This window comes from Vitis vinifera, chromosome 15 (genome assembly GCF_030704535.1).
Source record: "Vitis vinifera cultivar Pinot Noir 40024 chromosome 15, ASM3070453v1".
Lineage (NCBI taxonomy): Eukaryota > Viridiplantae > Streptophyta > Magnoliopsida > Vitales > Vitaceae > Vitis > Vitis vinifera.
In genome coordinates this window covers 17,747,505-17,761,215 of record NC_081819.1, presented here as the reverse complement: position 1 = coordinate 17,761,215, position 13,711 = coordinate 17,747,505, and the positions used below count along the sequence as shown (strand labels likewise).

At 30.3% G+C, this 13,711-nt stretch overlaps 1 non-coding gene across 1 annotated transcript; it reads left to right on the top strand.

Annotated features, from left to right (window-relative positions):
- Positions 1-8,517: 8,517 nt before the first annotated feature.
- On the top strand, positions 8,518-11,868 carry LOC100260842 (uncharacterized). The gene is made up of 3 exons (XR_009467899.1): positions 8,518-9,403; positions 10,282-10,581; positions 11,426-11,868. It is a non-coding gene; the product is annotated as an uncharacterized LOC100260842 (transcript).
- The last annotated feature ends 1,843 nt before the right edge of the window (positions 11,869-13,711 follow it).

Sequence of the window (13,711 nt, the reverse complement as noted above, 5' to 3'; positions counted from 1 at the left end):
TTTCAAAAAGTCTACTTCCAATGAGACACCTAGGTCCTATTTGGTAATTGTTTTAAAAAATGATTTTTAAAAATAGTTTTGAAAACCCCTTTTTTAGAACCATTTTTGAAAATTATTCTTTAGGAACCTAAAATGTTTTTTTAACCTGTTTTTAATGTTTTTAAATATGTTTTAAAAAGAATTTTATATCTAGTACTTTATTTTTAATCATTTTCTATATTTATATAATTAATTTTTAGAACAACTCTTGGAAAAACAAGTGAAAAGAAATTAAAATATATTATTTGAAAACATTTTATTTTTTTGTAGAAAATAGTTTTCTATTAGTTAAATTAGTTTTTTTTTTCTCCAAATTTTATAGAATAAAAAATAATTGTGAAACAAGACCTTAGAATTTTAAGTGCAAATGATAAAGAGCCAAAAAAGACAAAATAAAAAATAAATGGAGACCAAAAGGAATTACACAAAGAAACCAATGCATTATTTCGAAATTCCAAAGTCAACACATCTCAAACCAAATTGACAAAAGACAAAAAAAGCAACTAATCCCTTACTTCAATTTTTTCCAAGTGAGGGAAGCCATTTCAATTTTGCAAATTTGAAAATATTGTTGTTCAATTTCATTTAAGAAATTTTGAAGCCAAGATGCTTATTTTGTTTTAATTAGTATGTCATTTTAAAATTTTAAACTCAAAATTCTCATTTCAATTTTAGCCAATATGGTATTTCAAAAATTTTGAACTCAATATTCCCATTTTGGTTTTGACCAACAAGCTAATTTGAAATTGTTGTCAATGTTATAAATTCCATGAAATGTGTATCAACACTTTTGATACACATGTACTTCAACATAAAATATAATTGATATTTGCAATAGAACAAAAAAAAAAAAAAACATTACAATTATTAATGTGAGAGGTTGTTATAGGTTGATGATGATGTTGATTTGTGTGGTAATTGTGGTAGGTGTAGTCATGCATGTATGTGGGTGGGTGGTAGAGGGTATATATCAATGTCAATTTTCATTGAAATTTAAAGCATGAGTTGCCCATGAACACCATTGAAATTATTGCATACCTAGAAATTACTTATATTAATGTTGCATACCTAACACTTACTGATTTTTTTTTATACCATACATCAAAAGTGATGATCAATGAAAATTTTGTACATATGAAAAATGATCTTATTTACATCTTTGTTTGGAACTCATTTATTTGCCCCTATGTCTAATTTATTTATATTTTAATTTTTTAATTAAATCCTTTTTTTATATTTTTATTCAAGAGTTCATATTTTGTAATATGTATATTAAGCATTCACATTTAAAGTTCAATATAATACTTGTTATATAGCTTTGAATTTTTCTAACAGATCATCTTCTAATAAAAGATATTTATTTTTGGATGTTGTTGGAAGACATCTCAAATTCCTGATTGGAATATATTTATTTTTGTCGAAGAAATATTATATAAAATATTTCCTAAGTCCACATAATTATAATTATAAAGAAAGCTAATAAAAATATCACTATAAATACTCAAGATCATGAGAGGAAAAAGTTACAAGAGATATATGGGCTTGTGAAAATTATATGTATAGGACAGATATATGAGGATGAGGAAGAAACATCTCATAGAATAAGAAGGCTCATAGTTCAAGGCGTAGATATGAAGAAAAATTAGAGACACCTAAAAGAGCAAAATTACTTAATGTTTAAGGTGAAGATACAAAAAGATCGGAAATGTAGGTGATTGGAGCCAAAATATGTGCTCTAATGGCACATATTTGATATGATTTGTGCACCAAAGGACATTCAAATCACCCAACTTGACCTAAATCAATGCTAAGGCCATAGCCATGAGTTTAATTTGTACTTTGGAGACTTATCTCAGGTTCAAGGGAAGAAAATGGTGCAAATTGAATCACTTTAGATTTTGAAAGATCAAGAAATTGTTAAATGAGGAAATAAGTGAGTCAAGACTCATGGACCATAAGGAAAAGCAAGACGAGGATATCATGAGTTTGGAATATGAGAAATGACCATTATGGAGAAAGAAAGAAGGCAATAAAACATGGGAAATGAGGCATGAAGCAAGATTCAGCTGCATGGAAATTTAGAACTCAAAAAACTGATGGTATTATATACTCTGACTTTGAGGACAAATATAGAGCACTTTCTGGAGTCCATTGTATAAATACTATATATCATTTTGAAGCTTGGGAAGTCAGAAGTCCAATGCTTCAAACAGTGTGCAAATTAGAGCTGAAATGAAAAAGTTATGGCCATTTGAAGACAACTGCACCAAGTTGGAGGGTCATTTCAAAATGATTTCGAAATTCAACTTATGATTTCGAAATTCAACTTATGAATTTGAAATCCACTTCGAAATGACACCAATTTCAAATTCACCCACTACCACTTTGATGTTTCGCCTCCTCTACCTCGGGAATTGCATCTATTCAACTTATGAATTCGAAATCCACTTTGAAATGACACCAATTTTGAATTCACTCACTGCCACTTTGATGTTTCGCCTCCTCTACCTCGGGAATTGCATCTGGGACACTTCATCTACCCTAAGTGGACCCCACACGACTAGAAATCACCATTTTATTATTTTTTTAATCATTTCTAGGAAATTATTTTGTAATAAGTGGCCAATGAGAGTGTGCCACATGTTAGATAATTGATGATATTATATAAACTCTCTCAATTCTAGGTTTTAAGGATCTTGGATCTTTTTCCGGAGTTTTTGACATGGAAGGTGGAAGAAAACGAGAACTTTGGTTTGTTTTCTTTTTCTTCTTTATTAAATATATTGTTTTTAGTTTCTTTTGATTCAAATTATGGATTTTTACCCTATTATGGATTGTGAATGTGACATCACCCCCATGAGAGGCTAAAAGCCAACTTGGGACTTGAAGCATGAAAACCTAAGGGCTAGGAAACCTGTAGAGATAATGGGTAAATTATTATAACAATGAGATTAATTATTGGTTGGTTGACAATTTATCATTTTTTTTATCATATCCTTGTGAGTTCGTTTAGGGAATGATACGGTAGGTTATTACCTGATACTAGTGATTTTTGGTAATTCTTGATCATTAGTTATCCTCTTCTTCCCTACCATTATTTGCCCCTAAACAAAGCTTTAAGGAGTAGGAAGGGTTAAAAAGTCAAATATTAAATTAGTAATCAATCACATTCATTTGATGGTTTTAGGAATCTGTTTTAAAAAGGAAAAATTAGGTTTCGGATGTAATTTTGAGTTATGGAACTCAACTTGATCGCGAGCAGCCAAAGATCCCAAAACCCTAAGATTATATTACTTAAAAGACCTTTGTTTTCTCTAATTTTTATACCCTAGGTTGGATTGTGGAAAACCCCAAACTTGAATCAATTGAATTTAAAATCAATATTCATTTTTTTATTAATTTAATTTCTTTTACTTAGTTTCGCATTATTCACATATTGCTTTTCACTTTAGGATTTAAACAAAAACAATTCATTTATTATAGTTTTGACAATTTTCATAAGTCAGTCTTTGAGGACAATACCTGGAATACTACAAAAGTTGTAGTGACTATTTCTCTAGTTTTTCTTTACGAGAGTTACTATGTAAAAAGGCTAAGTATTTTGGTACAATAGAGTCTTGGGTTGAGCAAGTCTATCTTCACTATTGGTAAAAATCTGAACATAGAAAAATTAGAAAAGCAAAATGATTTTATCTTACTCTAAGGAATTCCATCAATGCCAAACATAATAATTATTGTCATTTATATTTATAGGAAAGTTTTGTTAAACTTACAACCCTATAAATAATATGCTCAATCTCAATCAAGGAATTCTCTTCTTTAATGTAATAAGGATCATTAGTTGTCAAATCTAGTAAACTATTTTATTCTTCTTTAAGTTTAGGACTTCGGTTATTTTGTTTGCATGATTATTGATTCTCTTAGTTATCTTGTAATGTATATATGTGATGTAAAAAGAAAATTTTTGTAAGTAGTTATTTTTAATATTATCCTTCTATCTAGCGGTATGTGTCATTCTTTCATGGTATTAGAACCTAATCAAACTTCAATGAATTCTTTAGTGACTAATTCAAAAATTCCTATAACTACTACCTTCTCTTAATCTCTCATCCTAAATCTCTTTGAAAAGAATCAACTTCTTATATTTATAAATGTTACTGCTTAGATTCTTCTAAAACTTACCACCAACAATTAGTTCTCATGGAGCTTTCAATTTCACACACTTCTCATTGGCGATGATCTCATGGGCTTCATCGATGAAACATGCCTATATCCATAAAAAATAATAAAAACTAATGAAGCAAATGAATTAAAAATGATTAATACCCCAATAAATCACGAAGATCTCTCACTTAAAATTATTAATGGTTTTGGTGATGAGTTCAAAGACCTTGCTTCTACTAACCATGGTTGTGAAATTTCCATTTCATTTGGCGAACTACACGAGAAATTGATTTACTTTGAGGCATACCTAGAGCATGAAGTTGAAAAGAATTCTTGTGTGAACTTTTTGAATAGGTAAAATCAAGGTGGCAAGCCTTCTTTTCAATCCCACCTTTATAGGCTAAACCCTATCGTGGATGTGTATTTTTTTCAATTAATGGGAAATTGATTTATTTTGAAAAATTATAGTCTTTTCTTATTTTAGTTTATTTTTAAAAGAGAAAACAAAATAAGAAAAAAAACTTATGTGAATCTTTATTTAGGAAAAAAAATACAAGTTTGTAAATCAAAAATGGATTCAGGAGTCAAGTTATGTATCAAGAAGGTAAGGTGCTAAGTCGTAACATTTAAGTCTACCTATGGTATCTTTTAAACGAATGAAGGAAATTATGACAATTTGATTTTATTTACAAATGAAAACTTTTTATTTTTTTATTTAGAATGAAATTTTACAAATTTATTTTCAAATAAAAAATATTTCAAATCAAAAAGAACTTTTACACATTATTTTTTTTTTAAAAAAAAATTGCAAATTTATTTACAAATGAATATCCAATTTGATTTTATTAGAGAGAAATTGATTTTTATTATTTTTATTGAAAACCATATTCTACAATTTTATTCAAAAAATTTATCAACTAAATTTCTATTTAGGAAAAGTGGTTTTACCAAGAAAGCAGTTTTCACTAGTTTAATTACAAAAATAAGATTCTAATTCAATCTTATTAAGAAAATGATTTCTTTACAACTTTTATTTACAAAAAAAATTCAATCCAATTTTATTAAGAAAAAGGATTTTTATGGGAAAGAACATTTCAAAATTATTTACAAAAGAAACTTAAATTCCTTTTTTTTTTGTTTACCGAAAATGATTTTTTATTCAATTTTATATATAAAAAAATTTATTCTTGCTTGGTTTAAGGAAAGAATTTTTAATTTTATTAAAATTTTGCAAATTATCTCAATTCAATAAAAAAAAATATTTCAAATCTATTGTTAAAAAAGGGTTTCAGATTTATTTAAAATAAATATTAGAAAATATTTTATATTTTTCAATTTTATTTTATTGAAGAAAATATTTTTTTTACAGTTTGTGAGCCAGAGATGATTTTATAACTTTATTTTTAAAAAAGTTTTCTATTTCCTTTAGAAAGGAAGGCATTACACAATTTATTTTTATTTTTTTTTACCATTTTTATTTAAAAATCCATTTTTAAAACAATTTTATTAAAAATCAATTTTGTGGATAATTTTTATTTAATAAAAAAAATATTATATATGGTTTTATTTTAAAAACAATTTTTTGAAAAAAAAATTAGACAGTTTATTTTATGAAAAAAAAGAAAACAAATTATGAGATAAACTAAACCGTCTCCCCCAGCAATGTCGTCCACCACCACTGCCTAACCGTAGAAGTATAAGGGTTCTGCTCCTTTTATAAGCCTTTAAGCTTGGTCTTCATCTAGCTTTCCACATGAAGCCCATCCAATCTAAGACAAAAAGTGCCTAAAGTGGGCTCATGTACAACAAAAGGCCCGAAGTAGAAATATAAGCCCAAGTAACAATATACAACCTAAATCCAATAAGCCCAAAGATGAAATTAAAATTAAATAGCCCAAGTCCAGCAAAATTATATCTCCAATTTGATAGGTTCAAATCATGCAACTCAACCTCAAAATCAATAATAAAAAACTAATAACAAATATGTATAAGTAAGCTCGAATAAATACAAATCAAATGAATGCAATTAGGCCCAAACTCATCAACAATCCAAATAAAAAAAAAAATGCTCTATGGAGATCAAGAAACAATAATAATAATAATAATAATAAACAAATAAAAATAAATAAATCAAACTTACTCATTTTGAAACTCATATGAAGAAAATCGGTGGTAGTGGACATGAAAATGGTGGTGTCGTGCGATGAAAGCCATGAGAGCATGTGGTATAGGTAAGGGATGAGAGAAGAATGGGAAGAAAAGAAAATGGGTGTCAAAGAAATAGGAAATGATAGAGTAAGAGAGAGAAAGAAAGAGAGAGAGGATGAGTCGGTGAACCAATTGCCTTTTCCCTATTAAGAACCATTCAAAGAGGTGCAAAGATTTTCTCTCTCATCTAAAAGGGTTGTTCTTTCTATAGATGAAAACCTTTTTTGGTTGAGGAATACCTCTTCCTTCCTGGTCGGGGTCCAATCGAACCTTTAATGTCACCAACCAAGCATTAAATGTCTAATTACTAGTCAACCAATCAATCAGACATTGATCAAGAAGGGCCTATAGGTGCATTTTTTAATACCTGAGGTTGACAACATATAAATAAGAAGCTCTTATTCATTTGTTGATAAGGAAAACACTTGCATTAAACTTCATACCTACCTCTTTCTCATTTTCAGAGCTCTCATTATTTCTTTGGTGCATTAAACTCTCATGTGCAATTCATTTCTAGTGCACCCTTATATCCATCCTAACTTTCTTTGTATTTGTTCATTAATTGTGTTAGGTTGAGTATTTTAAATCTTCATTCTTTAAATAAAGTTGAGTGTTTAGTCTTCAAGTTGCAAAATAAACCTGAAGGGTTGATTGTAGTGCTTATTGAAGTCGAAAAATCCAATTATAAAGACTTGGGAGTTTGGTTGAAGTGTCATACTAGTGAAACCCTCACTCGAAAGAAGCTTAAAAAGAGTGGACATAGGTGGAATTGGTCGAACCACCATAAAATCAATGTTTGCAATCTCTCTTATTCTCATCTTTTTATATCAATTGTTCTTTAGATATTAATTAAAAACAATTTTTGAAAATATTTTTAAAAACTCAATTCACCCATTATTAGATGTTTTTTCTTAATTAATTAATCTTTAGTTCACACATCGATTTGGGTACCCTTCCTAGCTTGGGCACCTCAATCTGCACCAAACTCGTGTGAAATCCCTACCAACTCTCCTTCATCCTTATCTCATTCCCTTTTGAATATAAAAACTATAAATGAGTTGAATAATGAGCCTAATGTTGGGAGCTAACGATTATTTTATACTTTCTAACAGAAAATAAACACTTAACTTTCCACTTCATTAGCATCTTATCATTTGTTGCTTATTCATCTACAAAAACATGATCTCTCTCCCATTTCCAACGTGGGATTGGGATTGCATTTTTAAGGCTAAGGATAAAAATAATTTAAAGATATAAGTTAAAGAGGTTTGAACCACAAACCTTGGGCAAAATATGTTTCACCTCTAACACTAAACCACATGTGCTTTATTGATATAAAAGCCCGTAATAATATATATCTTTAAAATGTCTATTATTACTTATATTATTTTTTAGAATTTTTTCAATATTTTCATAAGTTAGTTTTTATCAATTTTCATTTGATCAATATTTTGTGTTAAAATATTTATTGATATATTTATAAAATCAGGCTATCGAAATATCCATTAAAACCGATATTTTTATTCTTGGCACAGTTTGTGGCCAATTAAACCAACAAGTTCCTCCTCTTCCACTTCCCCTTCCCCTTCCTATTCTTGAGAGAATTCGAAGATTTGAAAACTTGAAAATTTCTTAAAGACTTCGTAAAAAGATTTCAAGACTTTAATTGAAGAAATATAGTGTTTATTAAGAAAATGTTTTTAATCCAAAATCAAGAATTAAAAATGCTTAGAGGGTATTTTTATGTTTTCAAAGAAAAATTAGGCATCAAATTAGGGATTGTCCCCCAAATTCATAAATCAATCAAATTTACTATTTTGTTCACAATTTTTTTTATTTAAGAAAAATTTATATGCATATTGTATGTTGAGAATGTGGAAGACCATGATGATAATACCATATATTAACATATGAAACTACTTTATATCATGAAATAGTAACTTCTACTAAACAAAATTCCCTCTTAATATATGATTCTTTCTTAAGATTCACTCTTAATATTACTTGGTTTAATGAGAAAAATAACCATTCTTCCATTTTGAAAATTTGGATTGAATTCTTATGATTTGTCAATTACTTTCCCTTTTAGAATGCTAAGAGTCGTAACCGCCAAACAAGAAAGGAAAAGATTTAATTGATCTAATTTCTGGTATTTTTTTCCCAATAAATCGAACAAAAAGAATTACATTTCCAATTGGGCTGAACCTGGTGTTATTGTAATTACAGCAATCTCCGAGCCGTCTTTTCAAAGAATCATCCCAGTACGCGGCGAATGGAGATCCACGCCCATCCCTGGCATCCCATCCTTGTTACCTGAACCAAATTCCGAATTTAACCTTGCCACCCTCCACCACCACGACCATGTTCAGAAGAAGAATGGACATTTTCGAACCACAACCACTATCTCCCTTCACCTGCTCCATTGAAACCCTTGATTTCTCCGTCTTCCCAGAAGAATCCCTTCTCTCTCTTCCTCTCCCTTTCTTCAACCCTAAACATGGCCTCTTTGATCTTCGTGCTTTGCCTTTTGCTGTGTTCCATACAGTTACAGACCTGATTCCAATCCAAAAAAACCCATCTTCGTCGTGTTACAGGAGGATCAAGCACAGGACCGGTTCGGGATTGTGTGTTCGGACCCTGTGCGATAAGGTTTCGGATTTCGAGCTAGGGTTTTGACCGGGGTCGTGAAGGCGAGTTTCGAGGAGGGAGACAGGAAGCACAGGTGGACGGCGGAGATCAGGAGTACGAGGAAGGATGCTGTTGACCGCAAGTATAAATGGACGGCGGAAATTAACGGAGCAAAGTGTGGTAAGTTGACGCCTGAGATTAAAGGGAAGCACAGTGACGATATATGGACGGTTGAGATTAAAGGTCCAAAATCAGCTGCCGCAGTGCAGGGAAAGGTTCTAAGAAGAGTGTATGTGCATCTGCCAGGTGTACGGCAGAGATTAAACACGCGGGCGATCATCGTGCAGCTACGTCTGTTAGACAGGTTGGCAATCTTATATTACTTGGTATGATTATAAGGCCAGACGACGTCGTTTTAACCTTGATTCTTCACTTTTACTTCCCAAACTCCACAAATTATAGCATAGAAATAAGAATTAGTTTAAAAATAGAACACATGAAGTGTATATTAATGAAATACTAAATTATAAAGTATAGAATAAGTTTCAAATAATGTTAAATATGAGAGTGATTTTATATCTTTTTAATAATAAATAGTAAGATGCCATATGAAGATATAATTTTCATTTTTATTTTTACCACACAAACATAAACGTAATATAATATATATACCATAGAATATAATATTTTATGATATCTTTTTGCACGAGATGTCATATAAAACGATATCATATCCCATTATAATTAGTATCATAAAATATATATCTTTTATTAAATGGGATCCGATGTTGTAGGATATAAAAATGTATATTATTTTAAAGAAAAAAAAATTATAAGATTTATTTAGAGAAAACTTTGGTCCAAATAGAATTCCCATAAGGATTTTATGAAAAAAATAATTTTTAAAATATGGCGATTAAAAAAGGCATTTCCTAATTTGCAATACTTCATGAGGAATTAAAAAGAAAGTTGAACATTAGTTTAAATATTAAATTTTGAAATTATCTTTTAAAGAGAAAACTTTAAATTAATTAATTTTAAATTTTTTTTTCAACTACTATAAATCCTAAATTATTTTCATACCCATTTTTTTTTTTTTTTTTACAAATATTGTCTTTTAAAAAATGGTATAAATATAAAAATCCCTTCTCATGAGCTGAATCTTTGTTTGTTTATTTGTTTTATTTTTTATTTTTTTATTTTTAAATTTTTTATGTTGCTATCATGTGTATTGGGGAAAAGGCTTCTTCTGGCAAGAAAGGTGGAGCCATTGCCAAGGTGTAAAGGCAAAGAGAAAAGTGTTGTCACCTCAAGATGCAGCACTGATGGTACAGATGAACTTCAAAATTTATTGGGTACCTCGATCACAATCTCTTCAAGCCATGCGGGAGCTGGCATTGGCAAAGAACAAGTTGAAGGAGCTCAGGGCATTGTTTAACAACTTCTTATATATACCGCCGATGCATTGCCCATGATGCAGAGCAGCGTCAGATGTTCTCCGAGAGGATCATTGTCCTCCTTCTCACTGTTGATGCCATAGAGGTGTATAGTCTCTTTCATTAGGCCCGGATAATACTGCAGTTCTTTCTATACTTTCCATGAATTATTACAGCTGATCTGCTCATTCTAGAATTAATTCAACTTTTGGTGATCTTTTTTGCTGTTTCATTTTGATGGGTGCTTTATTTTATGTACACTGCATGGCTTCCATGCTTCAAAATTTAGGGTTTTAGGAGTAGAAATTGTCCATTAATAACCGTTATTATTCATTCAAAGGACTATGTTTTTTGAGTCAGGCGTATAAAGACTCCACTAATGATTATGCTTCTGAAGTGGTGAATCATATCAACCAGTGACAGCTATTCTTTTCCTAAGTTGGCTCGATTCCAGTGGAACCGCCCAGTAAGTACTGGTTCCTACCCACCACTTTTCCTCAGTGTCAGCACAAATGAAGGGATTGGGATCCACCTTTTCATGGGTGATAATGAGTTTCAACTACTTGGTTTGCCAAACACTTTCCTACAGCATTCTCAAATGTTTTATACCATGTGAATATCTGATCAAAATAGGGTTGCAGAGAAGGTTAAGTACTGAATTCCCCCAACTCAGTATTGAAGAAGTGAAAATCCCCTCTTGCAAAAGTTGTGGGTTTTCCTGGACTGCCTCATGATCTGATCTAGCTGCTACTAGTATTATAATGTAGCATTTCATTTGGATTATTTTGTATTGATAGAATCGTGCAATACCATGCATGGTTTTCTTGCTTTACTAGGCGTCTGCTAGAAGTTTGCATGATAGCCATATTGACTCCTGAACATTGGATTTACAGTTTATTCTGATTGCTGATGCTTGTAATGTGTATACACACACATATATATATATATAGGGAATTGACCTTATGGTTCGAGCTGCAAGGGGGTCCATGGTAAATGATCTAGAGGCAATGCTTGATGTGACCGATCCTCAGCTTCCTAGGAAAATGGGTTCGGTGAGGAGGAGGAGGAAGTTTGATCTGCCAGCTGAGGAAAGCATTCAAAAGGAGACTGCTGCGGGCGTGGCAGAGGTTGTCCAGATGCTCGATCAAGAAGATAAGTATGGGAGTGACAACTTCGAAACCTGTCTGTGAGGATCTTTTCTCTTTTGTCATCATAGAATCTGCTTTATTACCGACATTCTTAGGTCTTCTAACGTCATGCATGCATTGGAGCTAAGCTTGAAATAGATATCCTGATTATTTACATCATTTACTTCTTGTTCCTTATAAGTTTTCGGTAGTCCCCTAATGTGTGAATCTGTATCTTCATTTCAATGAAGCATGCCTTTATGTTTTCCACAGTTTTCAACTTTCCCAATCTTACGTCTACTTCTGTACAAGAAACTGATCAAGAAAGGACAGATAGTTCAGGTTGAAGCTCCCATAGGGGCAAAGCAAAGGCCAAACCCGTATATCGAGGCGTAAACTACATGATGGATTTTAATCATGTTGGCCTGGATATAACCTACTGGTGAAATAATTTGTGCAAGAGATCCCCAGATAGTTGTATATAAGCCTGCTGCATTGGATTGAGTTATTTACCTAGAGGGCCCTTCACAGCATTCTGATGTTTTTGCACAGAAGCCTCAACCTACTGCATGAGATAAACTTACAGTCTTTCAGACAAACACCCCAAATCTAGTTTAAAACGTGGAAAAAGTTGAAAAAAGGAAAAACAATATGACGTTGGGATTATGTTACTGTCTGAATCTGCAGCTAGATTAAGTTGTTGTTGGAGATTTTGAAGGTTAGCATGCATGCAGTGCAGTGGTCCCATTGTGTTTGTTTGACATTAATGTAAAGCTCTGTAGTCTATGCTTAGGAATATGGAAATGTTGTTTCTTCATAACACCTCTTGTATGCTTGTAATGCAGACTGTGCTGAGAACACTGTCATGTGGTGCAAAACTTTATCATATAGAGACAGGACAACGGACCAATGGCTATGCGGCACGAAGCCGATCAGATCGATCCATGGCAGAGAAATCAAAAAATGGGAAACACCTGTCCTTGTTTCAGGTGAGTAAAGTGTGTGATTGCAACAAGAGGGTGAGGGAGGGGGAGGGGGAGGGGAAGGGGGAGAGGGAGAGTGGAAAACTAATTTAGTTGGGAGAATTGTGTTTTCGGTCCAACTGGGCACAAAAATAAACATTTGGTTCATATAACTTTCATAATTGATGGAAAGGATATGAGATATTAAAACACCAATATATCCTTCAAATTTCTATACATTACCTTTTAAGGAGATAAAATAGTGATGGACTAAAATACCCAATGACCTTTCATATAAACTTTTCTTTTGTCTTTATTGCACCATTATTCATGCAACCATAATAATTCTATTTTAATAATTTGGATTTTTCATTATTTTTAAAAAAAATTTATAAATAATTGAAAATCAACATTATTTTCTATTTTAAATTATAAATAAAGAAAAATTATGTTCGAAAGCTATTTTAAAAAATACTTTCTAAAAAATAGTAATATGATTTATATTTTTTATATTTTCTTTTTGAAAAAACATTTAATTAAAAAATGAAAACTATTTTAAAAAATAAAAATTGAAAACCTTGTTTAGTACTATTTTTTATATGAAAATAATAAAAAGAACTAAATTTCATTCATTAGTTATTTTAATAATAAAAAAAAATATAGTATGTTTACGATTAAACAAAGAAATTAATCAATTATGTGTTTTTTGTGGGACTATCTTTTACATAAAAAATAATTAAATAACTAAATTATATATATTTATTACTCTTTTTAATTTTATTTTCTTTATTTATTTTTTATAGAAAATTTTAATATATCCATAATTAACAAAGTAATAAATCAATTGTGCACATTTTAATCTATTAAAATAAATTAATTTCTAATTTAATAAATAAAATGAAATAAGTAAATAAATTTGGGGTTATTTCTATTTTTTAATATATCTTATGTCAATATTTTTTATGATTAAATAAATTTTTTATTTCTTATTTCTTTAATTCCAAAAATAAAATGAAATAAATAAATAATTTTAGAATTTTCCAACTGATCTTATATTCATATTTTTTATGGTTAAATAAATTTTTTATTCTTTTTTCTTTATTTTCAAAAATAAAAGGAAATAAATAAATAAATTTGGCTTAAATAA